Genomic DNA, 26221 nt, shown 5'->3' on the forward strand with positions numbered 1-26221 from the left:
CTATTCATCTTCTATATGTACTTCAGCTTGTCAAGCCTTCTTAAAATGTGAACCTATAACTTATTTATTCAGAGTAGAACTTGGCATACTAAGCACTATCATTCTAATAATGCAACCTAAGGTTGGTGCGATTTTTGGCTACTGCACATGCCATAATGGTGCCTCATGTTGGACTTGCAATCCACTAAAGTTGTGTTAACAAGAACTGTTATCTCTCCATTCTTTCACTATGAAAAGGCAACTGTATCTTGGAATAATTATTGGTGTTAGTCAGGAAAGAACTTAATTCAAATCCTAGCTCTCACTTTCTTGATGTGTGACCTGGGGTTAAGTCATATTAATTCTCTGGAATTTAGTTTCCTCATCAAGGGACTGTTCTGAAGAAAGCATTCCAACCATATGGCACTTTAAAAATAGTAATTATTATTAGCATAATATTTTAGAGATAGAAGAGGCCTTATATATCATTTTATCAAACCTATTCATTATACATTTGAAGAAATAAAGGAATTGAGAAAGGAAATTTCTTGCCAAAGATCTCACGAGTGACAGGATCTAAACCCAGAGGTTCTCACTCCAAACCTAGGGTTTGTTCTAATAAACCACACTGCCAATGTAAGCCAGGAAGTAGGTGAATATTTTAAAAGAACCTAAACCTTAAAGGTGTTAGAACATCACCTGGAAATAATCACCAGACACTTTTTTTTTAAATTAGAGTTATAAATGCCTCTTCTGTAAAATGAGATAAATGAAACAAAAATCAAACCCGTCTGAATCAAGATGTCAGTACAATTCATAAGATACAAAGGTGTGACTGACCAGTCTCCTCAAAGATTTCTCATGCATTACTCAGAGATATTGGTCATTGTAAAGTGTATGTTGCCTCTTCTGAGGTCAGAGATGACTCAAGGGGTTTGTTAAATGACACTTTCTCTCTTTTAGGTAGCATATGGAGTACTTGCTGATGAGCTATTGAAAGCAAGGAAATGCTCTTGGGTGGATTTAGCATCCAAATACCAAAACATAAATATAGATTTTTATTTTCTCAACATGCATACTGATTGTTAAAGGGCTTTTTTGTTTGTTTTGTTTTGTTTTTTAGTACTTTTTCCATTGCATCTCTGTTCTACTGGAAAGAGTAATGAAGTCAAAGTTGGGAGACCTAGATTCAAATCTCAGCTCTATCGTATTTTAGCTAATTGACAATGCTTGTTCTCCAGTTTCCTTTTGTAAAATTAAAAGGCTGGAGAATGTAGTATATAACATCTGTGTAAGCTCTATGAATCCTTTGTGACCCTTATATGTACTCATATATAAATGTTATCCCTACCTCCAACTGATTCCCTTTCTAATCTATATTCCACACTATTTGACTAGCATGGACCAAATCCCTTCTCCATACAAAAACCTTCAATGTCTCACCATTTTAACTTAAATTATAAAGTATAACTAGTAAGACATTCAAGATCTCCCATGATCTGGTTTCTACCTACCTTTTTAATCTTCTCTTATGTCACTTTTTTTTTTAAATAGCTTCTCCTCTAGTAAAACTGCAAGATTCTCTGTTCTCTTTTCTCATACTGTTCCCCTCCCATCTCAATGATTTATTTACAGTTTTGACAACCCATGGCATTTTTCTCCTTTTCAACCCTCTTTTCCACCAATTGACATATTAATCAAACCTTTAAGAACCAATTGAAATACTGTCTTCTCTAAAAAACAAGCAAAAGAACAAAACAAACAACAAAAACTTTCCTTGACGCTTCTAATTCATACTCCATCCTAAAGTGTCTTCTCCATCCTCAAACTACTCAGAACATTTTGCAAGTCTCTTCTTTTGGTACTAATCACCTTCTTCCTTGAATCAGTCACAGAATATTAGAGCTAGAAGAAACATTGTTTCTGGTTTCCTCATTTTAAAGATAAGAAGACATGTCTATAGAGATAAAGTGAGTTGTTCAGTAGGAAGGAACAAAGCTGAGATTCAAACTAAAGTCTTCGGATTTTAAGTCTGCTGATGCTCCAGATCATAAAATGCTTTCTCAAAATACTTGTCTCTCCATGCCTTCTGCTTCCCTCTATTACAGTTAATGTTAGGTTCTTAAATGACCAATGCCTTGCACACAAAAGGCACTTAATAATTGTTGGTTTAGCTGAATTGAATCTTTTTTTTTAACTAAAGAATGTATAAACTGCTCATAAAAATTGGATTTTCTAGTGTTAGGTAATGAGAAATCCATCTTGCATTTGTTCTACAGTTTATATTTATGCATTAACAAATGCAACATATACAGTCAGGAGACCTGCATTTGAATCCCAGTTCTTGAATATACAATCTACATGAACTTTGCAAGTTGCAACCTCTCTGAATCTTGTTTTCCTCATTTATAAAATGGGGGATGATAATATATATTATAATATGATAATAATACCAATTTCTACACAGTGCTTGTGAAGAAAGTGTTTAGTAAACTATTAATCACTAAGTAAATATTAATTTTTCATTATTTTTGAAGCTTACATACATTATCTCCAAATATGAGATCCACAACAACCACCACACAAGAGAGTATGATTACCTCCTGTTCTGAATTTGTAGAATTCAGAACCATGTCTTCTCTAATTTGGGCATATATCAAAACTTCCCTAAAAATCTGGGATCTCTTTGCCCTGGGATGGCCTACTGTCTCTGTGACCCACTCACCCTGGAATATTTCTCTGCAAAGCCTGTTCCCCTTCTCCACTCATGGATCTTTCCTGGAGCTTCATTTTGTTGAATGTGCCAGGCCAGTCTGGCTTCATTCTCCTTCAGGCCCTGTTCCTGACTTCTTGGACTTGAAACCTATGTCCTTTTTCTGGACACCTTTGTCCTCCTCTTCCTCGCTTTTCCATTTCCCTTTTTTATATGTTGCTGTGCCTCATTACAATACAAGCTTCTTAAGGGCAGTGATTGACTTTCTATTTCTTGTATTTGCATCCCCAGCACTTTGCACAGTGCCCAGAACATGGTAAGCAATTAATAAATGCTTCCTTCATTTTGCAGATAAAGAAACTTTCTCAAAATGGTAACATGGTCATGAAGATGATCATGGTGATGACAACCTTTCAAGTGACAGGAAAGAAAGGTAAAATTGTAAAGAAACAGTAATGACCACAAACCTAGTACATTTTCTATTCTTACTTCTGTGGAAAAATCCTATTACCTTAATGCCAAAAGAGGCCATCTGTTTATCAAGCCTGTTTCCATGTTTTAGTGGAAAAACTAGGGTCTTGTTGACATAGTTACAATGAATTCTGAACTATTATTAATCCTGCCCAACAAAGACTTTCTCTGACCTCTTTTGTTACAGATATTGAAAGAGAACAGTTTCTTCCTGTAACAAAAACACCCACTTATGTACTAGTGAGAAAAGATCTTAACTCTTCACAGCTCTTTTGTTATGTCAATCATAGTTAACTACCTTTCAGTAACTTTGATGGTTGTGTAATAATGATGACCCATGGTTTCTTTGGTGCTTTATAGTTAATAAAATTTTTTCCTGACAACAAATATGTCTGCCGGGATTATAAATGTTGTTAAATCTCCATTATAGATAAGGAAACTGAGGCTGAGAAGCAAAGTTAATTACCCATGATTACACAATTATTAAGAGATAGACCTAAGATTAAAACCAAGGTCTCTGGATTATAAATCCAGTAATCATTCCACTCTACCAAAATACTCCTCTTCTTTCTTCATCTTGCCCTTAATAAACAGTGTAATTATCTGGCACCTTTCTATAAATGTGCTTTTTTCATCCTGCCATATTATATTTCCAAATACTTCATTAGATTTATATTATTATAACTTTCTTAATGTGATATTTATCCTTCATTTTAATTCAATTTCATTTTCAAACATTTATTAAATGCTTATTATGTGCAAGACGTACTAAGTTCTAGATACAAAAAAGAAAAAGAGAAAAGAAAAGGGGAGGAGAAGGGGGAAAATATTATCTTTTCTCATATGTTTAATTATCAGTTCTGTGTAGACAACTATATATCCAACTCTAATCTCTCTCCTGCATTTCACTTTCCTATCCCCAACTCTTTCCCACATCTACCAATATGCTCACCAGCATCTCCCACAGAATGTATCCAAAACTGAAGGATATTCTTACCTTAAAACCCATTTCTCTTCCTCCAACCTTTCCTGTCTCAGCATCACTATGCTACCAGGTTTATAACCTCAAAATAATCTTTGTTTCTTATTCCTTGCTGTTGTTCAGTCATTTAGTCCTGTCTAGTTCTTCCTCATCCAATATACCATAACATGCCAGACCCTTTTATCCTCCACTATCTTCTGATGTTTGTCCAAGCACATGTTCATTTTTTCCATGATACTATCTAAACATCTCATCCTCTGCTGTCCCCTGTTCCTTTTGCCTTCAATCTTTCCAGACATCAGGGTCTCTTCCAAAATTTTTTTTATTCTTCATTTGTCATATTTAATCTGTTGCAAATACCCATAAATTCTAATGCCATGTATTTGTTCCTCTCTGCTCCTGTCACTACAATGAGTTCTCACCTGAATACTATAGTATCCCTTTGGTTGATCTCTGTCATTGATCAATCCCTCTCCACCATTATTTACAATTCCAAAATACTTTTATTTTTCTTTTTTTTTTAAAGGCAATTGGGGTTAAGTGACTTGCCCAGGGTCACACAGCCAGTAAGTGTCAAGTGTTTGGTCTGCCTCCTGACTTCAGGGGCAGTACTCTATCCACTGCACTACCTAGCTGCCCCTCAAAATACTTTTTAATCATGTTTCTCATCATATCCTACTTCTTCTTCAAATCCTTGTTTTAATATCTCTCTTTTGAATTCCAGATAACACATAAGCTTCTTAGCCTATTATTTAAGGTCTTCCATAGTCTAACTTTTTTCTCTCCAGCCGTATTACATATCATTCCACTCACATACCCTATTCTTCCCAAACTGGTTTAGCAGTTTTTCCTCAAATGTATCTTCTCTGCCTCAGTTCATTCCCCCATACCATCTCTAATCACTGGAATTTCCTCAGTCAATAATCAATCAATAATACTTTATTAATTGCCTATTATGGGCCAGGTACTGTGCTAAGCACTGGAAATGCAAAGACAAAAATAAAACATTCTGGGGAAAATGTATAAATATCTACAAAGTAAATACAAGGGAATTATATTAACTGTAGGGTAATTGTAGGGAATAGGAAAGTTGTAGCAATTAGATGAAAGATATCATATAGAAAGTATCAAAAAGAAGAAAGTTTTGAAGACAAACAAGAAATTTTAAAGCAAAGATGAGGTGGGAGTGCATTCCAGGCATGGATCAAAGTGAATACAAAGGTAAGGAGATAGGAGATATAATTTTACATTTCTGTTAACTGGAATCTATTTCTTCAAGATTCAACACAAGAGACACCTATTCTATGAAACCTTTGTTATTCTCTCCTGCTGTTAGTGCTCCCCCTTCTCAATTATTTCTAGAGCATTTCATCTATCTTTTGCTCCTCACATGGATGATACTTACGTATGCTCATGTCATAACCTCCTAATAGAATTTAACTTCTTTGATGGAAGTGACTATTTCATTTTTGCTTTTGTATCTTCAGTGCTAAAAACAGTTTGTGTGTGTGTCTGTGTGTGTCTGTGTGTGTATGTAATTACCAGCTGTATGACCACAGGTGAGTCACTTATCCCTATTTGCCTCAGAGAACTCATCTGTAAAATGAGCTAAAAAAGCAAATGACAAACCACTCCAGTATCTTTGCCAAGAGTAATCCAAATGGAGTCATGAAGAGTCAGACATGACTGAACAGTAACAAAAACAATGCATAATTCTTTTACGTTCTTTCCAAATAAATCCACAATAGGAAGAAAAACACACACACAAAATTAAAGGGCTATTACTAGTTTTATTCTTGTTCTTGTTTTTGTTTTTAATCTTTATAGGATATTAATCTAGCACTGAGGCCCTCAGATCATAATTGGTCTACCTTGTTTTCCAAACCCACATTTGCTTATCATATACAAACCAACACTGGAAATATTTTTATATTTTTCTTACTTTTTATAGTACTATAAGAAAAATATTGGTTTTAATAAGATTGGTTTGCAGGTCAGGAAAAATCTTGGGATTACTCAAACTATATTCAGTCTCCCACATGCAAACCAGTCTCCTATTAAATGCTAATCCTAGTTTACTGTCCATGAATGGTATCAATCCAAGATCTAATATACTCATGAGCTAAATCAATGAGACATTCATCTAATTGCATGTCAACATATTAACTGTGCTTTCAAATATAGCGTTATTTGAAAATTTGGTAAATGTGCTGTCCATGCTTTCACCCAAGCCATTAATAAGAATATAAATACAACAAAACAAAATATAAGGCTAAATGGAGGTCTGAAACACCCTGCACTAGAAAGCTGCTTCCCTTTCAACATCGGTATGGTTATCCAACCAGTTCCATGTAAGAGTAGGGTCTCCTCTCTTTTCATCTTTGCATAAGAAAATGCCTTCCACAAAGTAGATGTTTGACATTTTTCAAGGTGAAATTAGCAGTCTAGCCTTTTTTTGTTTTTTTTTCACAAGGATTATATGAAACTATTTCAAACACCTTGCCAAAATCTAGATAAACAGTGTTACATGAATCACATTGATCCCACAGTAAACCAAGTTAAATAAACTAGCATTTATTAAGCACTCAGTATTTGTCAGGCACTGTGCTAAAGTGCCGGGAACAAAAGTGCAAACAAAAAGAAACAGTCGCTGCCTTCATAGAGCTACATTTTTTTTTTTTTTGGCTAGGCAATGGGGTTAAATGACTTGCCCAGGGTCACACAGCTAGTGTTATGTGTCTGAGGCCGGATTTGAACTCAGATCCTTCCGAATCTAGGGCTGGTGCTCTATCCACTGTGCCATGTAGCTGCCCTCATGGAGCTACATTCTAATGAGAGAAAGTGACACATAAAAGGAAGCTTAAAAGGTGGGACTGGAGAAAGACTCAAGTTAGAATATGAGTCCAGGGAGGAATAAATGAGTAAATATTGTTGACCTAGGCAATTTCCTTAAAATAGAGGTTCTGGGAGAAACTGACCAGTCAAAGGAAGGGATCACAGGGGAGGTGGAATCTTCCTAGGAGAGAAGGCTGCTAGAGTGAGAAACACTAACAAAGAGAAAATTAGATTAGTCTGGCATTACATGTTCCTGCTGAAGTCATGAAGATTTTCCATGGTCATTGATTCATTTTTTAAAATATTTATAAACTATCCCTTTAATTGATATTAATACACTATCACTATCTAGATTTTTTTCCAGGAATTCAACTCAAACTCAGTGGCCTATAGTTTAGAAACTTCGTACTTTGCTTTTTCAAAATAAGCATATTTTTCCTCGTCTGATCATGTTTATCCTCTCCTATTGTCCATGATAATTCAAAGACTGACTATATCAGTTCAATAATAACATCTTCCTTTCTTTCTCTGCTCTCCTCTCTTGGTAATTCCCCACCTTCACCCCATTCCAGCTTGGGATATGGTTCTTTTCAGGCTGGTAACATGAACTCAGAAAGGGTTGGCTAGGTATTTTCTCATGATCTCCATATTAATCATGGGTATCAACTCTCTATTATCCTTAATTCCCTGTTCTTTCTGGTCCAAATTAGTCTTTAGTAGAGAAAAGAAAAAGAAAAACATGTTCTGTCTTCAATCCTCTGTTTTCATTGAACCATCCGCATCCAGCAGTCCTGACTTTTCTTTCATTGTGCTCTTTTCCCCTAATGTACTCTACTATACATCTGTGCCCCAGTTCATGTATTTTATCACAAGTATATTTCTTGATACATAATGCTATTCCATACCTCTATATCCATTCGGAATATTCCTTTTGAATAAAGTATATTGCCCTAGAGCCATTTTGCTATCTTGGGGCCCATCCCAACAAGCCTCAATGATATCAATGAGTTCAAATTTGCTTCTTTTCCTAAGCATACATAGTTCACTCTGACTTCATGTATTTTTGTGAAGATACCTGAGGCCAAGTTTTGTTTTGTTTTGTTTTGTTGTTTAAGCTCTCTATTCTTAGATTTTTGCCTTCTGTAAATTCCTGGGTGTCTCTACTGCTATTTTTTTTTCTTTATACTATATAGCTATTGTCAATGGTTTATAGCTACTGTTGATGATATCTCACTTGGTAGACATGCATCATTTTGTCATTTTGTTTCTCATTTTCAGTTTAAAATTATTTAGATTAGATTTCAGAACTTCAGGAAAATACATTTTAATACCCCCTATTAGGTGTTCTCTATTTCTAGCCAAGGACTCATCAATCATATATTTCAAGCTATATTGCAGAAATTCAATTTTTTTATAAGACATGATCTCCTCAACCTGTTGTTCACTGCTTCTAAAATCCTTCCCTTCATTTAGAAGCAATGTTGTAAACACCATCTCTTCCCTGGGACTTCATAATTCTTAGCAATTCTTTCTAGGTTCATTTTGTCATTTAATCTACATGCATTACCCCAATTGAATTATAGACTTCAGATCTGATGAATCTTAGAATGTTCTTTATCACATCCATGATACATATTCTGGGAAGACAGCACACTTGTCTGTTGTTCATGTCAGGACATTAAATAGCTACATTGGATGCCCTAAATAGAAATCACCAATTATGACTACTCATTCCTTTCTCCTTTAATCCTTACTGAACAATATTTTTTTCTAAGCTAGCGCTACACTTTTCTCCCTTCCCAATCTTATCCCCTTTGTGAACCAGTTCAACTCCACATTGTTCTCTTCTCTAGAGTCCCTCACCCCTGATTTTATCAACAATTTTACCAGCACAAGCCTCAGCCTTGTGTCACACAGCCCCATCCACTGCCTCCACTCCTGTATAGGTACCAGTAAAAGAAGCTGGAGAAAAAGCATTAAATCTCACTGGCAATACCACTACTCTGGTGTAAGTCCTCATTACCTTTTACTTTAGCACGTACTAGAGCTTTCGAGACTTAGAAAGGTTGTTTTTTTTTTTAATCTAATCTCATAGGAGTTCAAATCTCATATTAAGTACAGCCAATTTGTTTTGCTCAACCGTATTTGTTAAAAAGTTGTTTTGGGGTCTTAAAGAAGGTAGGTGAGGAGGAGAGAAAATTAGTTTAATTGCGAAAAGTTAAATAAAATAAAAGATACTAAAAACATGATATTTAGAGTGAGAAGACCTATGTTTCAGATTCTAGTTTCTCTATTTACTAATTGTGTGACCTAGGATTTCAACTCCTGGCTCACTGTTAAAGAGGTTGGGGACTATCATTCTGAAAGTCATTTTATAATGACACTGAGTAGAGCAGGATTACTATGAAAAACAAAACAAAACATATCATTTACTCCATCAGACCCAGGTCTAAATTAATGACCTAAGGTTCCACCCAGATTTTCTTTATCCTTGCTCAGCTGCTTATTTACTTGAGTGCTCATTTACTTCTTGCTATAACAACTGTTTAAATAATGTGTACGGAACAGTTTTATTAACAAGGGCACCTCAGACCCTCCATTCCTTCAGCATTGATTGGCCGTAATGCAAACAGAAAAACAAATGCATTTCAGATTCTTCCAGAAACTCTTGGGACTGGCTACTTTATATTCTCAGGCTTCGATGCATGACTTGTCCAAGGGCAGGCCATTCAAGAAATTATCAGTACTCTTAACCTTCAAGGTTGAGCAAGAAAGATGATCAGTCAAAGAGCCTGGAACTAGTTATTGTTCCAGTAATAGTGAAAACCAAATCAGTAAGAGGCATGTCCTTCCAGGGCAGTATATCTCAGACAGTAAGTTACATTAGATATTTGTAGAAAGACTAATAAATAGAACCAACTATGCCCCACAGATACTGTACAATAAAGTATTTCCTGACCCTTAAAAAATAAAATGGCTGACTATATGTAATTGAAGTAATTCAAATAAGATATCCATTTTTAAAAATTATTTTCTATTAAAGCATGCAAGGGCTGTTGAAGCTTTAGGAAGCAGTTTTTATCTTGTTTCATAGGAGTTCAAGACTCTGATTAAACATGGATGTGGCCAACATGGAAATTTGTTTTGTTTGACAATCAGTATTTGTTACACAGGTTTAGTTTCTTTTTATTTCTTTTCCTTTTTCCCATCCAATTAAGGAGAATATAAGAAGGAAAAAAAGTATTAATGGTTGCTAATTGGAAGAAATAAACTTTACACAAAAATTGGTGACTGGGAATCAGAAACTCTAGATTTCGAATTCTAGTTCTTCTGAGCACTGATTGTGTGACATTAAACAAATCATTTAAACCCTTGGGGTCAAAGGTTCCACATCTATTATATGAGAGGGGGTTGTATTAGATTATCTTTGTGCTTCTTTTTGAACTCTAAATCTTTGTATTTCCTGAGGAAAACACAGAGGACAGGGGATAAATAGGCAAGTAGATGAGTGCTTATTACACGATTACTAAAGAAACAGCTTATTAGTATTTTGTCTAAGTCCAGGTTGAAAGCTTCAAGAATTGCCATTGAAAGTTGTTTTCCAAATGTCAGTTCTCTACCACTGCTGCTATTAAAAAAGAGTAGGAATGTTGGGCAGGCAGAAATGGTACTTTAGGCCTTGGACCACCTTAGGACTTAACTCATTCTATATCAAGTATAATGCAGCAATGTCCATTTTTTTTTTCTTGGAATTTTATTTGACACTCATGAAAAGAGCAATCAACATGGAATAAAATTAAATAGAAGTTCGAATGGTTTTGCAATCATTGCAGAAAGGAAAACACTTGCTGCTTAATAGCAAATGAAATAAGAATGGATTACCACTACAGCAGCAGCATAACCAGAAAAATGCTGTCAGTGGGCTGCTTCCAGGAATTCTTCCAAATAACTTTATTGTTCAAAGTGGTATTTCCACCAAGTTCCAAGAACCAACAGATCTTTTTTGCAATGGCTACATTAGACATGAGGGTTCATCGGTTTTTAGAGCTACTGAAGGAGTTTGCCCAGACAGCAGAATGGATTTTTAGGCTTAAGCAACCCCTAGATGCCACTGTGAATGCTAGTGTTGACTGCCTTTGACCTCACAGTTATGCTTCCTTTCAGGGGAAGTTTATCACTAGATTATAGCAATCAAACAACCTTTATTAAGCCCTTATTACTTGGCAGATCCTGTTAAGTGCTGGGGAAAAAAGCAAACAAACAAAAAACACAAGTGCTACTCTCAAGAAGCTTTTGTTATAAAGTAGGAGGAACTTCAGTAAATTAGTCAAAGGTTTTGTGATGTTCAAATCCCAGTTTCAACTCCACAGAACGAGATATTCCTCCCAAGATAAACTCATCACCAGGAAGCTATAACTCAAGCTCTATTGAAACCATCTTTATCAGTCTCCTCTCCCCTTTGATTGAAGGGAAGTTACCAGACTATATCTTTATTTAAAGAGGGAAGAAACTGGACTATTAGTTCCTTACTCCATTTTGCTTCTGTTACCCCGTCTGGTTTCAGCTTCAGAGAACAAGATGCCCTGCCCCCATCGCTACACACACCAGCTTTCTTGCATCCTTTTTTGTGTTGTCTCTCCCTTTAGATTGTAAATTCCTTGAGGGTAGGGACTGCCTTTCTTTTTTATTAATTATGCTTTGCTCAGTGTGAGACAAGTAGTAGATATTTAATAACTCTTTATTGGATTGAATTGGTAATGAAATGGATGTAAAGTACTTTGCAAGCCTTATTAAAAAAAGAACTACATAAATATCATTTATCAAATTGTTTTCCTTTAGTAACCAGGCCTCTATTCTGGTGATGACTTCATTCATTGAGCTTTCAACTATCCTGCTAGGTTCAGGCAATGTTTATAGAGTAATTCAATTCAGAGGTATGTTAGTAAATGATTAACTGCTGGGCTTTGGTGAGCAAGGTAGAAGAGCAGGGAATGTATGCATATACGCACCTTTTTTGTTTAATGTGCATTAACATATTATTAGATCTAGAAAATGAAGCAACAAATAAAGCTCTGATTTGTCGTGTTTTCTAATTTTTGGGGTGTAAATACTCTCACTGAAAATTTAACAATTAGTTTTTATAAGCCAGTTAGAACTGGTTTCAGAACACCTGTGAAGTCAATCAAAACCTAGGCTTGGAAACTCTCTGGCTTCCCATTCAGTCTCATTTCCTCTAAGTTGTGCTATCACCTATCTTATCTACTTTCTATAAAAACTAAATAAACAAACAAATAAATAAACAAGTAAATTAATGAAACTTTCCCCTTTCACAATTGCTGTAGTCTCCTAAATGTTTTCTCTGTTACATCAACCTCCATAGCCTTCAATACTTTCTTTACTTGTTGAGTCATTTCAGTTGTGTCTGACTGTGGTTTTCTTGGCAAAGATACTAGAGTGGTTTGCCATTTCCTTCTCTGTACACTATGTTATTATTGATAGTCTTGCAATATTGGTTTCATTGTGTTACTTTTGCTGCTCAAATCCCTTCAAAGGCTCACAATTGGCTTTAGAAAAAAGTCAGCTACTCAGCTTTAGATCCAAGGACTTCCACAAACTGGACCCCACCTACCTGGTACATATGCAAGGCTCTGTCTCCTCAAAGTGCTCCTGAGGTTGCACATTCTTAGAGCTTAATTGCTTTGTTATTGGACTCACAACTTTTGAAAAAGACTTGTTATATTATATGGTGCCCACATGGTATGAGTGATTCTCTTCAACAATTCAGTAAAAATTTCCTGTGTGACTATCATCTACTTTCCTCCAATGGGCAAAGTAATTCAACCCTCCCAAATTGGTTGAGTACTTGCTAACCCCTAGTTTAAAGTTTCCCAAGAAGTCCTGGCTTTTTATCTTTATATGATGCTGAGCATATCCTTATTCTCATACAATGTTCTCATTTTTGTTAAATGTAATTATTAAAAATGTTTTAGTGTTTAAAATATTATTAACAATAACATCTCCTTGATTATTTATATGTGGGGTTATAGGACATGTAAGGGAAGCTAGATGGTGTAGTGGATAGAGCATTAGGACTAGAGTCAGAAAGACCTGAGTTCAAATCTAGCCTCATACTCTTCTTAAGTTGTATGACCCTGGGCAAGCTATTTAACCCTGTTTGTCTCAGTTTCCTCATACATAAAATGAGTTGGAGAAGGAAATGACAAGCCACTCTAGTATCTTTGCCAAGAAAACCCCAAATGGAGTCATGAAGCATCAAACACAACTGAACAACAATGAAAAGGTAGATGTGATTTTGCAGGATATGTATCCTACAAAATCACAACTACCTTTTATCTACATACATCTACAATATCAAATGTGAAAGTTTATTGTAGAATTTACTATTTCTTGACTATAGCTGAATAGAAAATTTTACTTTCCGATACGACTCAAGAGAAGCATAAAAAGGTAAACTGGAAAGGGGAAACATAAGGGACTTAAATAAGGTTAAACTGCTTACATTCCTACAAGAGAAGATGATATTTGTAACTTATAAGACCTCTCTCATTATTAGGGTAGTTAGAAGGAGTCTATTTAAACAGTTGGCACAGATATGAGTTGAATATGAAAGAATTATATATAAAAAATAAAATTAAGTAGTGAGAGAGGAATGTAATGGGAGAAAGATAAAGGGAGAGGTATAATGAAGTAAATTATCTCACATAAAAGAGACAAGAAAAAGCTTTTACAGGGGAGGGGAAGAGGGAAGAGGTAAAGGGGGAGTGAGTGAACATTATTCTCATCACAAGCAGCACAAAGAGGGAATAGCATACACATTCAATTGGGCATAGAAATCTATCTTACCCTGCAGGAAAGTAGGAGGGAAAGGGGAGAAGAGAAGGATGTTGGGGGATGATAGACAGGAGACCAGATTGGGGGAAGTGTTAGTCAGAAGCAAAACACTTTTGAGGAGGAACAGGGTGAAAGGAGAGAACAGAAAAAATGGGAGGTGGATAGGATGGCAAGAAATACAGTTAGCAACAACTGAAAAAATTTTGAAACAAGTTTCTCTGATAAAGGCCTCATTTCTCAAACACAAAGAAAACTAAGTCAAATTTATAAAAATAAGAGCTATTCCCCAACTGATAAATGATCAAAGGATATGATAAGTTTTCTGATGAAGTTATCAAAGCTATCTATAGCCATATGAAAGGGTGCTCTAACTCACTATTGATTGGAGAAATGCAAATTGAAACAATTCTGAGTTACTACCTTAAACATATTAGATTGACTGATAGGACAGAAAAGGTAAATGACAAGTATTGGAAGGGATGTGGGGAAAATGAGACACTGATGCACTGTTGGTGGAGTTGTAAACTGATTCAACCATTTAGTAGAGCACTTTAGAGCTATGCCCAAAAGGCTATAAAGCTATGTATGCCCTTTGACCTAGCAATGCTCCTACTAGGTCTGTATCCCAAAAGAGATAAAAAACAAAGGGGAAAGGGTCGTATATGTACAAGGACATTTATGGCAGCTCATTTCTGGGGGCAAAGAATTGGAAATTGAGGGAATACCCATCACTTTGGGAATGGCTGAACAAGTTGTGGTGTGTGATTATGATGGAATACTATTATACCATAAGAAATGATGAGCAAGATGCTCTCAGAAAAACCTGGAAAGACTTACATGGTCTAATGCAAAGTGAAATGCATTGTGTACAAAGTAACAGCAATATTGTAAGATGACCAGCTGTGAATGACTAAGCTATTCTCAGCAGTACACTGATCCAAGACAACTCCAAAGGACTTATAATGAAAAATGCTATCCATCCCCAGAGAAAGAGCTGATGATATCTGAAAACAGATTGAAGCATACTTTTTAAAATTTATTTTTCTTGAATTTTTTGTCTGTATTTTCTTTTACAACATGTCTATTATAGATATGTTTTACATGACTACGTATGTATAATCTATATAGAACTGCTTGCCTTCTCAATGTGGAGGGGAGACAAGGAGGAAGAGAATTTGGAACTCAAAGTTTTAAAAATGAATGTTGAAAATTGTTTTTACATGTAATTGGAGAAAAATAAAAAATACTGAAAAAAAGAATTCTTTATTTCTCTTCATTCCTCATAAAGGTATAAAAGCAATGGATAATTATCTTCTTGTCACTGAATAATGCCATGGGCAAGATTAGAAGAGATATTTGGTGTCCAAGGTTTCCTCAAACTCACAAATATATAGGAATAAATGAATAAGTAAATAAGCAAAAAAGTAAATACATACATAAATGAATAGATAAATAAGGTAATAAATAAACTAATTACTGAGTCAGATGAATTTTAAAGCACAGAATCAGGTAAAAATTAAAAGTGCTTTGTTAGGAGAATTTTTAAAGTACTCAATCAGGTGAAAATAAAAGTGTCCATCCATATAAATTTAAGTGTTCTAGTTTAGACAAATTGGAGAGTGCTAAATCAGGAAAGAATTAACGTGCCAAGTTTGTTGAATTTTAAAAGTATAATCATATCCCAGAAAACTGTATTGTATCTTTCATTTAAAAAACCAAAAAAAAAATGCCATACTCCTTCTAAATATGTTGTGTTGACCCTAATAAAAGTGCTAATTCATGTTAAAATTTTCTGGTTGCTGAATCAATGTGCCAACAATACGCCTAGTCATCTACAATGTCAATGAGCTGCCCTACTCTAGTATTGTGCTGAGTCGGATGAAGACACTGTGCCGAGTTATACTCTGGTTCTTGCCATCCACGTAAATAATGCACCAATGGCTCAATACGCTCATACAGTACCCAGAGAAGATCACTGAATTGTCATGGGTCTTCTGTTTGACATTGGCATAAATCACTGAACCTTCTTTGCCCCAAAATATTGACTTATAAATGAGAGTTTGAATAGGTCACAACTAATGCCCCTTCCAAATCCAAATGATTTGATTCTGAGTGTGGGATTTTGCTTGTCATATTCATTCTGCCAGTAATTATGCACTTACACATGTTAATCTATTGCACTTCTACCATTATACAGTTTCTTGAGATATGCCTTGTGCAAACTGCCATAAACTCCTTAACAATAAGGACTATTTTACTTTTGTTTTTGCATCCTCAGCATCAAAGGCACGTAGTAGACACACAATAAATACTTATTGGTTAACTGAGCAATGAAGCATTTGAACTATAAGTAGATGAAGAAGGGAAACACATTTGTATTCCCTTTCCAATCCAAAGTCTAGGCAATGGAGAGAGACAGACAGAAGTAGAGATACATAGACACACAGAGAGAAACAGACACGGAGACATCCAGAGAAAGACAGAGAATAGGCAGAGATATAGAAACAGGGATACAGAGGTAGAGACAGAGAAGAGACAGACAGAGACAGGAAGGCAGAGAAAGACAGCAACAAAACAGCTAAGCAGAGAGACAAAGAAAGCAAAAGACAGAGACAGAAAGACAGAAAGAGAGATTGAGACTCAGAAAGAGACAGAGACACAAAGACATGGAAGAGTGCAAGTTTAACCTAGTAAGATGCTGAAGAATTTCAGTACAATACATGCCCCTCTTTGCTTCAGTAAAGTCCTCCTTTGATGCCTCACCATTATATAATATAACCTTTGGATTTTCAACATTCTACCAACATATTTAAGTTTTGTCATGTTTTGCCGCACTGGAAAGAATACTGATGGGGACTTCATAGGCAAATGACAGTATGTTTGTTATCTGAGGAGCAGCATAACAAGAGTCAGAAAGGCTCAACATCAGGTTGGGCCAAAAGGGGTATCTCTACCCCTGCAATATCTCCCTCCTCTCAGCTATATGAACTCATGAAACCACACAGTAAACCATGGAGGGGTTCTGAAATTCTGCATCTTTGAAGTCTTTAAATATGCTCATGGTATTGTAGTTTCCCCACAAGTCTATTTCTTATGCTTACTTTAAAAAAAAATTGAGCAGTTATCAGCTGCCCATTGTCAATGACCAGAACTTAAAGGGGATTTAAAAAATCAGTTGTGATCATTTACAAACATGTTAGTTGCTGCACTCTCTAGTTTGGCAGTCATTACCACTTAAGTTAAGAGCCCTTAAATTGTGTTGAGACTTTAAAATACAGGCATTAAAAAAAATTATTAGTTTAAAAAATGATCCTTTTAGGAGTTGAATGTTCTTGAGTACTAATTATAACTTTTAATGATTGCAAAGTGCCCAGGGAGACTTGAATGAAGAAGGCTATAAGGTTCCACTGTAAAAATTCTCTCCCCATACACCATGGTAAAGATGAGGAAAATGTGTTTCAAAACCCAAAGGAAAGAGCTAATTGTTTAAAGTTCACTAAATGTTAACAGTTTCTCTATGACCCAGGAGTCATGTGAAAGAATTTACAGACACATGTTCTGAGAAATCTTTGACAGAATTTCTACCCTAGAGTGAAAGAGAAGTACTTCAAAAAAATTTAAACAAAGATTTTGCCTCCTTGGCCTGTAAAGACATTATCTAAGCCAAAAAACACTGGGAAAAAAGACAAAACAATCTATACTCCTGACAGGGGAATTCTTGCTTGTTTCTAATGGGCTAAAGGGAAACCGTTTTTTCAGCAATTCATCTTTAAATGGAAATTGCTCTCAAGTGCTTTGAAGGTCAGGGTCAATGGCGCTTTGAGTTCAGGACAAGTATAATTCACAATCGGACAAGGTAGAGCTGCCTGAAGGCAAACATTATTTTCTATGCTAGATTTGAAGCCCTCTTTTCAAATTCCTTTCTGTCATGGTTCGTTTGCACTCTATTTTCTGAATTCATGGACTCCAACTTGTGCTCTCTAACCACTTTGCAATCTTCAGAGGGTAAGAGGTGTTATTACTCTTAATTGTTGTCAGAAGTCAGCCACACTGTATAGATGGAAGAGTAAGATAGTCTTCTTCTTGGGGAAAAAGCAATTCAAATAGAGCCTTATTTTATGTCTCACGCAGACATAGACAGAGTGCTTGGGTGAGATGGTTTATCTCAAATAGCCCTTACAAATGACAGTGTATTTTTCCAATCTGTTTTCCAGTGGTTGTTCTTTTCTTGAGGGGGATCAGGTCCAATAATTTAATTGGTGTAGGAAAGTACCAGTGTGGAAATCATCTCCAATGAAGCATAACAACTTACTTATAATTTACAGTCTTTGAAAGTTGTTTTGGACAGCGAGAGATCAAGTGACTTACATATCTGTGAACAGATAAATTGTATATAATGGAAGGATGACTTGAATTCAAGCCTCTTTGGCTTCAAGGCAAACATTCAAACATTATTCTACAGTGCTTCTTATCATTGTTAATATTAAAAATAAAGGGTCAAATTCATAATGAACTCTATGATTTTCAGATTCAGGGCTGTGAAGCAATCTTTTCCATTTCATCTACTATCAACAATTAATAGACATGGCCAAGTGAAAATAGAAGTAGAGTTAGGCATGGTGGTGTAAGCCTGTCATCCTGCTACTGAGGTTGTTGAGACCAATGGAACCATTTGAGTTCAAGAGGTCTGAGCTACAGTAGGGCTAAAACCAATTGAAGACTCCAATCAAATCTGATACTAGTATAGTGAACCTCTAGAACAGGCCACTAGGCTATCTAAGGAGAAACAAAGTAGGTGAGATAAGGAAAAACAATGGAGCAGGTTAAAGCTTCTGTGTCAATAAGTTTTGGGACTGGGCCTACGAGTGTTGCTGCATGTCCAGCTTGGGTAGGATAGAGACTCAGACTGAAATAAAAAAATCATACTATTTCTCTACTACATCTAAATAATCTCATGACTGATAATTTCATAAATTGTGTGCTTATCCATCAATAAAATCTGGTGTTCATAAAAATAAATGTTCAGATCAAAAAACTGATCAACACTTCTCCCCCTTCCCCTTACAGAATGATGGAAGTGGAAAGAACCAACCTACTCATTATAGGGATAAGAAAACTAAGGTGCAGTAATGGAAAGTGAATTGCTTAGGATAATACAGTCAAGTGTAAAGTCAATACCAAAACCAAACTCACTCTCCAGGACTGTTTGGATTATACCATGATATCATCTCAATGAGTTTGAATTTCAGTTCTCTCCCCCTTACTAGTGTATAGCTTTAGCAAGTCACTTAAACTCTCTGGAACTCAGTTTCCTCCCTTGCAAAAGGGAGTCAGATTAGATGACCACAGAGTTTCTTCCATTTCTTAATCTATAATCGGTGGTGAAAAAGCAACTCCAAGACCAATAAGAAGAAATGCTTTTCATTTTTCTCAGTTATATATCAGAGATATTTTCATTAGTTTTCCTTCCTTAACTTTTGGTGTTGTTTAGTTGTTTCATTCATGTCAAACTTTTTGTGACCCCATTTGGGGTTTTCCTGGCAAAGATATTGGAGTTATTTGCCATTTCTTTCCCCAACTCATTTTACATATGAGGAAACTGAAGCAAACAGAGGTATGTGACTTGCCCAGAGTCACACAGCTAATAAACTCCTGAGGCCAGATTTGAATTCAGGTATTCCTGACTCCAGGCCTGATGCTCTATTCACTATGCCACATAGCTTCCCATTCCTTAACTTTAGATTCCAATTTTCTGGGCCAGGGTGCACTATAAACCAAAATACAGGTTGACATTTTCTTTACAAGAGATTCCGGTTCCCAGGACAAGTGCAAAAAATGCATCTGGGAGAAAGTGGTGCCAAATATACTGTCAATCCTGTTAGTGTTGGCAGAAACATTGGGATAGCTTAAGGCAGCTCTGGGGTGGAACAGGAACAAGGCCAAGGAGGAGCTTCTCTGGGGGATACAGCAATAGTTGGGAATGAAGCTATATGCTAGCTTCCTATTTTAACCAATTATTCTTTCTCTGTAGGTTCTAAGCTCAATTGCTTCCATGCTACTAAAGGAAGCATCTGTTGTAAGTGGTCTTCGCATTTCTAGACTCTTAGGTAAGACCTTATTTGAGCCTCTGTAACATGAAAAGGCTGGGCTGGATTACCTTTAGGTCCCATCTGGCTCTTAATCTATGACCTGTGATCCTTCTTTATCAGATCTTCTAACCATTGAAGCATGTTTCTAACAAATGAAAAGAATTCATTTGTCTTAGATTCTTCTTTGAGTGCACTGGGAGATGTAAATTTACTACTTGTTAAGGAAAAACTACTTGAGGATAAACTAAACCAATTAATGTATTTCAGTGCAAAAAGATGAAAGTTGAAAGAGGATATTATCAAGGTTCATAAAATCATGAAGGGTACAGACAGACTGTCAGTCAAACTGTTTGCTGAAATCCACAATCCTAGAATTAATAAGCATCCTTTGACTTCCAAAGAGATACTGCCAGGGTGAATAAAACTAAATGCCACTGTCTTCCATAAAGAATATAGGTAAAGAATTCATCATCCTCAAGTAGTGGTAACAGGCTGAATAGACAAATTCAAATAAACTTAGAAAGGATTTAGATAAATCCACGATGAGTTAAAAATAGAAACTGGGGATATTTGAGGCTATGCACTTAACTTTTGGAGTGGAGCATTGTGGGAGTATAATTCCCATGTTCCATTAGGATCCTCAGTACCATTTTCAGTCTTTGAAGAGCTGTGCATGAAGAGTTATAGCTAAGGATACTAACCTCAAGGAAATATGAAAGTTTACAATACATCATACTTCAAAGAGTCTAACCTAACTACAGGTCCAGTGGGGAGGGGAGGTTGAGGGATCAGCCTGTCCCTTTACCCTTATCTCTCAGTAGTCTCCACCCAATGAACTTACTCCTTCCCACTTTCCCAGAGTTTATCTTTCCCTTGACAGTTCCCATAATGATCCATTAGAGGACTATGAGAAATAGGTATAGTGTTCTCAGGGCTGCAATCTCCCATATTAATGATAATGTTTGAGGACAAAGCCCCAGTTGCTCCAACCTAGTTATGGTTCTGCCAATTCACAGTTAGTCCTTTGTGGCATTTGTGTGCCAACAAGGAGAAGTAGAACTAAAACTTGAAGGTGCTTTGAAAAGAGCATTTATGACTCTATGGGTTATATTTAAATTACAATTAAATTATCAAGTATGTGGGATGTAGTCTTTGTTACAATCCTATAATGCTATGGATAATTTATCAACTGGTCACACATAGAAATAAAGTGCTGATCCATATAGCTATGTGCTAGGGTCTAATGAGAAAGAAACAACAGGGCTAATGGGAAATTTATTCCACTCTTCTCTATATTTACTTCACTTAGAACTCTTGGGAATTTTTGTTTGCGGGGAAAGATGTTGCTTCTGTTCTTTTAGGCTCCTCACAATGAGGGTTGCCAAATGGAAAGAGTGAGTAAGCAGGACACTGTGACATTACAAAATGTGGGTCAGACTGATGTAAAAATTATCTTCCAAAGAGAATTGGGTCAACTTATTAAAAAATGATTTGCAAGTCTGTCTATAGCTCAAGTCAAATCTTTTCCTCTTCTAGAAACTTGACAAGGTAAATAGACGCCTAAGTTTGGCTGTTACAAAATAGGTTTTTGAAAAGCTGTCCTCTGACATTTGGAATTTCAGGCATTTCCCAAATGCACACTACAATACTAGGTTATAGGCAGTGATGGAGGATAGTCTTAGGAATTATTCTATTTTGTCATGACATGAAATGTGCTTTACATTTATGCACATACATGGAAAATTAAATAAAATCATTAAATGATAGATATAGAGGTCACTGTCAGACTCATTTCTTAATTTGGTAAGATCTACCAGAACCTGTGCTCTGCTGCCATTACCTTTGATGAACCAAGGTCACTCCCACAACCTGATCTTAAACTTTACTGTATGGTTTAGCTGGTTAAAAAAAAAAGTGTGTGTATTGGGGGAGGGGAGTGGCTAGTCATGGTGATTCAGTAAATAAAATTCATTATAGAATGGAGAACCAAAGCAAAATATTTCTAGGAGCAGCAACCCAATAAAGAAGAAACCTAAAAGAGAAGTTTAAGAAATAGCGGTTCAGAAACTGAGTGATAACCAATCTTTAACCTTTAAAGAGAAACTATTTCATGGGATATGAGATGTCCTTATATATGTGTGTGTGTGTGTGTGTGTGTGTGTGTGTATGAAAATGTATGTACATACATATATATGCACATACATACATATACATTTACACACACACATCTATACACCTACATGTATGCATACAAGTGTGTGTGAATACATGTGTGTCTGTGTATGTGTGTATAGAGGAGTGTGTTGTCTTTCCTAATACAATGCAAGTCCTTGAAGGCAACATTTTATTTTATTTTTCATTGTGTTGCCAACACTTAGCACAGTACCAGGCACATCAAAGAAGCACAATAAGTGATTATTGATGAATTGACTGATGCTTGCAGTAGAGGATAAAGCTTTAGTTTGACAATAAGAAAGATCTGAATTTGAATCTTGTCTCCAATGCTTATTGGCTGTGTGAGTTTGGGCAAATCACTTAACTTCTCCTGGCCTCCCTTTTCTCATCGACAAAATGAAGAAGTTGGACTCAATAGCTTCAAGTTCCCTTCCAGCTGAAATCCATAATATTATGATCCAATGATTCTTCCATATCTTAGAGAGTTGATTTTTATGAGCAAAATGATTCATTACATGGTGACCAATGGTTGAGTTGGTGAGCCTCTCTTGTCTTATCTAGGTTGGTGATTCATTGGTCAATCAATACGAATTTGTTAATGTCACAATATACTTATAAGATCTACTAGAAGCTCTCAAAATAAAAAGTTATAATGACATGAAATGAATTGTGTGAAAACTTCACATTTATGAGAAATTAAATAAAATCATTGTATGACAGATATATAGGTCACTGTCAAGCTCATATCATAGTTTGGTAGGACCTATCAGAACCTTAGCTCTGCTGCCATAACCTTTAATAAATCAAGGTCATTCTTACATTATGATGAAGTAAGAGAGAAGAGGTTTTTATAGGAGCATTGACATTTGACATGATTTTATTTATTCTATTCATCCTGATTTCCTAATCTTCTCAAATTGAAATGCTTTGTCATATATGTAGAGAAAATTCACCTCTTTCTTTTCTTTGCTTAAATGAAGGACTGTGAGTGTGGAATAGTACATAAACTTTCTGACTGTGAAAATGACAGTTAGCTTTTCTGAATTACTCCCCCACAACTTCTTTTTTATCTACTTATATCGAGACAGAGAGAGAGAGAGAGAGAGAGAGAGAGAGTGAGTGAGAGAGAGAGAGAGAGAGAGAGATAAAAGTATTCTATACATGCGTCTATTTATTAGTTCTCTCCCTGGATGCAGATAGTACCTTTCTTCATATGTCCTTTATAGTTAATTTAGGTATTTATAATAGTCACAAAAACTTAATCACTCAAAGTCGTTCTTAAAGTAAAACTGCTGTTACTATATACAAAGTGCTCTTGGTTCTGCTCATTTTATTCTTCATTATTTCATGCAAGTCTTTTCATGTTTTCTTCTAAGGTCATTGAGCTCATCATTTCTTATAGCACAGTAGTATTCCATTGTTACCCAATGAATGGCTATCCCTGCAATTTCCATTTCTTTGCCACTACAAAGAGAGCAGCTATAAACATTTTAGAACATATAGGTTCTTTTAATTTTCCTATATTATTATTATTAAATATTATTATTCATTGCTTTTCCAATGTCACACAGATGGGGTCAGATGAGATCAGACAAACTACAATCATAGACAAAAATCCAACCCATGTCTTTGCCATCTTTATCTTTCTTGTATAAAGACAGAGAATTTACAGACAGACAAGATAAGCAAAGTATTCTCCCTCAGTTTCAGCTAGAGTGCCCAATATCCACTCCTCCAGATAATGAACAGCCCTAGAACCTAGCAACTAGCTTATACCTCTTGATGTCCTGGAGACTTATGTGCCTCCTAACTTACATGCTAAGGGGCAATCTGTATCAAAGAAACTACTCTAATTAGGCTCATGTGAAGTCTCTAACCAAATTTGGCCAGTGATACCAGATTATCCTACAGCAGTGATTCTTTATTTGGAGCTTATGAATGTATATTTTTAAATATTTTATAGTGGGTTTCTTTTATGATCCCATATATTTTATTTTATGCATTTAAAAACATTATTCTATGAAAAGCTCTGTTGATGGCACTAGATTGTCAAAGGTGTCCATGACACACCCTGTTATCCTTTCTCAGAGCCTCTCATGGGACTTTAGCCAGCTGCTAGAAACACACATTTATTCCTATTCAATAGGAGCTATTTTTGGTATCACACTGGGATCCTTGCTGTGATGGTTTTCCTGAAATTCAAACCTCAAACTTGAGTCCCTTGTCTATTGCAATTCCCAAGTGACTGGCCAGAAATATGGTAATTTTCTATTATAGTTTCACTAAAATGTTTGAAAATTCAGCAATAGCTCTAAAGATGATAAAATCCCCAATATTTTCTTGCTCTAATATATAATAAGATCCCCCTACTGCTACAAAGTAAAGCCTGGGAACACTTGTGTTGTAAATAAAATGCTGACTTCAAAAAATTGAGGGGAGATGATGTACTTCTGTCCTTTGTGCGGATGATATTTTCTCTCAAACTGAGACAGCAAGAGTTTTAGCAGTGAAGAAATTTTAGTACAGGTTCCCTGCCCTTCACTCTGGATAGAAGTTGTCTACCCAGTCCTCCCTCCCCCTCTCACATTCCCTCTAAGCATTACCAGAGCCAACTGCTGCAGCTATATTATTGTTTACTGTTTAACAGACTGAATGTTTAGATTTTGCACAGAGGAAACAAAAAAAACAAAAAACAAAAAAACTGATGTTTAAAATGCTCTTGGTTCTTCAAAGCAAGCTCAGATGCCTCAGTTACTCAATTGCTTTGTGGCCCAATGCATGTTTTTGAGGCTTTTTTTTTTGTTTCCTCATTTTTCTCTGTTTTCTCATTTTTAACATGGGAACAATAGTCCTACTTTATCTACCCCAGTGGAATGTTGTATAGATTCACTAGTCAATGTCTTTATAGTGTTTTGAAGTTCAGAAAGACTCCATCAATGTTATTATTGATTTTTTTATTTAATTTTCCACAAGTGTTCAGAATCCAAGAATTTTTACCCAACACATTTCATGTCATGATAACTTCAATTACTTTGAGTGCTCCTACTAGGTCTTATGTAAGATTGTGATACTCTATTCCCACAAGAACTAATACAAAAAAATATTATAATTGTCTCATATTCACTTTGGAAAATGAATGCTCTGGTTTAAGAGAAATATTTCATTCTGGAGATCATTGTTGAATGCCCTCTGACACTTCATAAGATTCAAAAACACACACAAAAGAGGAGACCAGGGAAATACATTTCAAGGAAGCCAAAAGACAGAGATGACAGGCACAGAAACTTATGAAATCATGGGGCCTATAAATGATATATTAAACACACAACATTTGAGAAGCTATATGTATGTACTATATCTTCAGTAATGAAAATGTTCTGAACGACAAAATGATTTTTTCGTCACAACATTTTTAAAAGGGTTATAGAATTTGAAACAAGGAATTCAGCACTTTTTAATATAGAATTTACATAAAGAAAAAGAGAAGTGAAAAACTTTATTTGCCTATTTAGAATCTTGAGGTTAGAAAGTACTTGAATGGATACTTGGGGTCCAACCTATTTAAAATAACATTGCTCAAACCAACATTCAAACTTAATACATATCCAACTTCTGTTTAAAGACATCCATTTACAGGAAGCTCACTACTTTCCCAGGTCACCCTTCCACTGTAGGACAGATTTAATTATTAGTAAAGTTTACCTATTGCCAATTGAAACCTATCTCTCTCAAACGTTTACCCACTCACTTATCTTAGCTATGGAGTACAAGGGGATTTAAAATTAGTCCTCTATATCAAAGATATGGAACTTTCTCAAAATGTGCTCTGTGGACCCTTGTGGGACCCTGAGATCTTTTTAACATCTAAACTATTTTCGTAATGATACTAACATGTTACTTATGTAATAAAAGATTCCTCCCTTTTCCAATTATAATCAATATGAGGACCTATTTTCTTTATGTACTTCAACCAAAATAACACACCACAATCAATTCAAAACAGATTCAGATAACACAATCTAATTATTTTCTATTAAGCCAGACAATAAAGATATTTGGGAAAATATGTACAATAATGTCATTCTTTTCATTATTTTTCATTTTGGAATTATAGTTACTTTTCAC

This window comes from Vombatus ursinus, unplaced genomic scaffold, assembly GCF_900497805.2.
Source record: "Vombatus ursinus unplaced genomic scaffold, bare-nosed wombat genome assembly UNPS02014770.1, whole genome shotgun sequence".
NCBI classification, from domain to species: Eukaryota; Metazoa; Chordata; class Mammalia; order Diprotodontia; family Vombatidae; genus Vombatus; species Vombatus ursinus.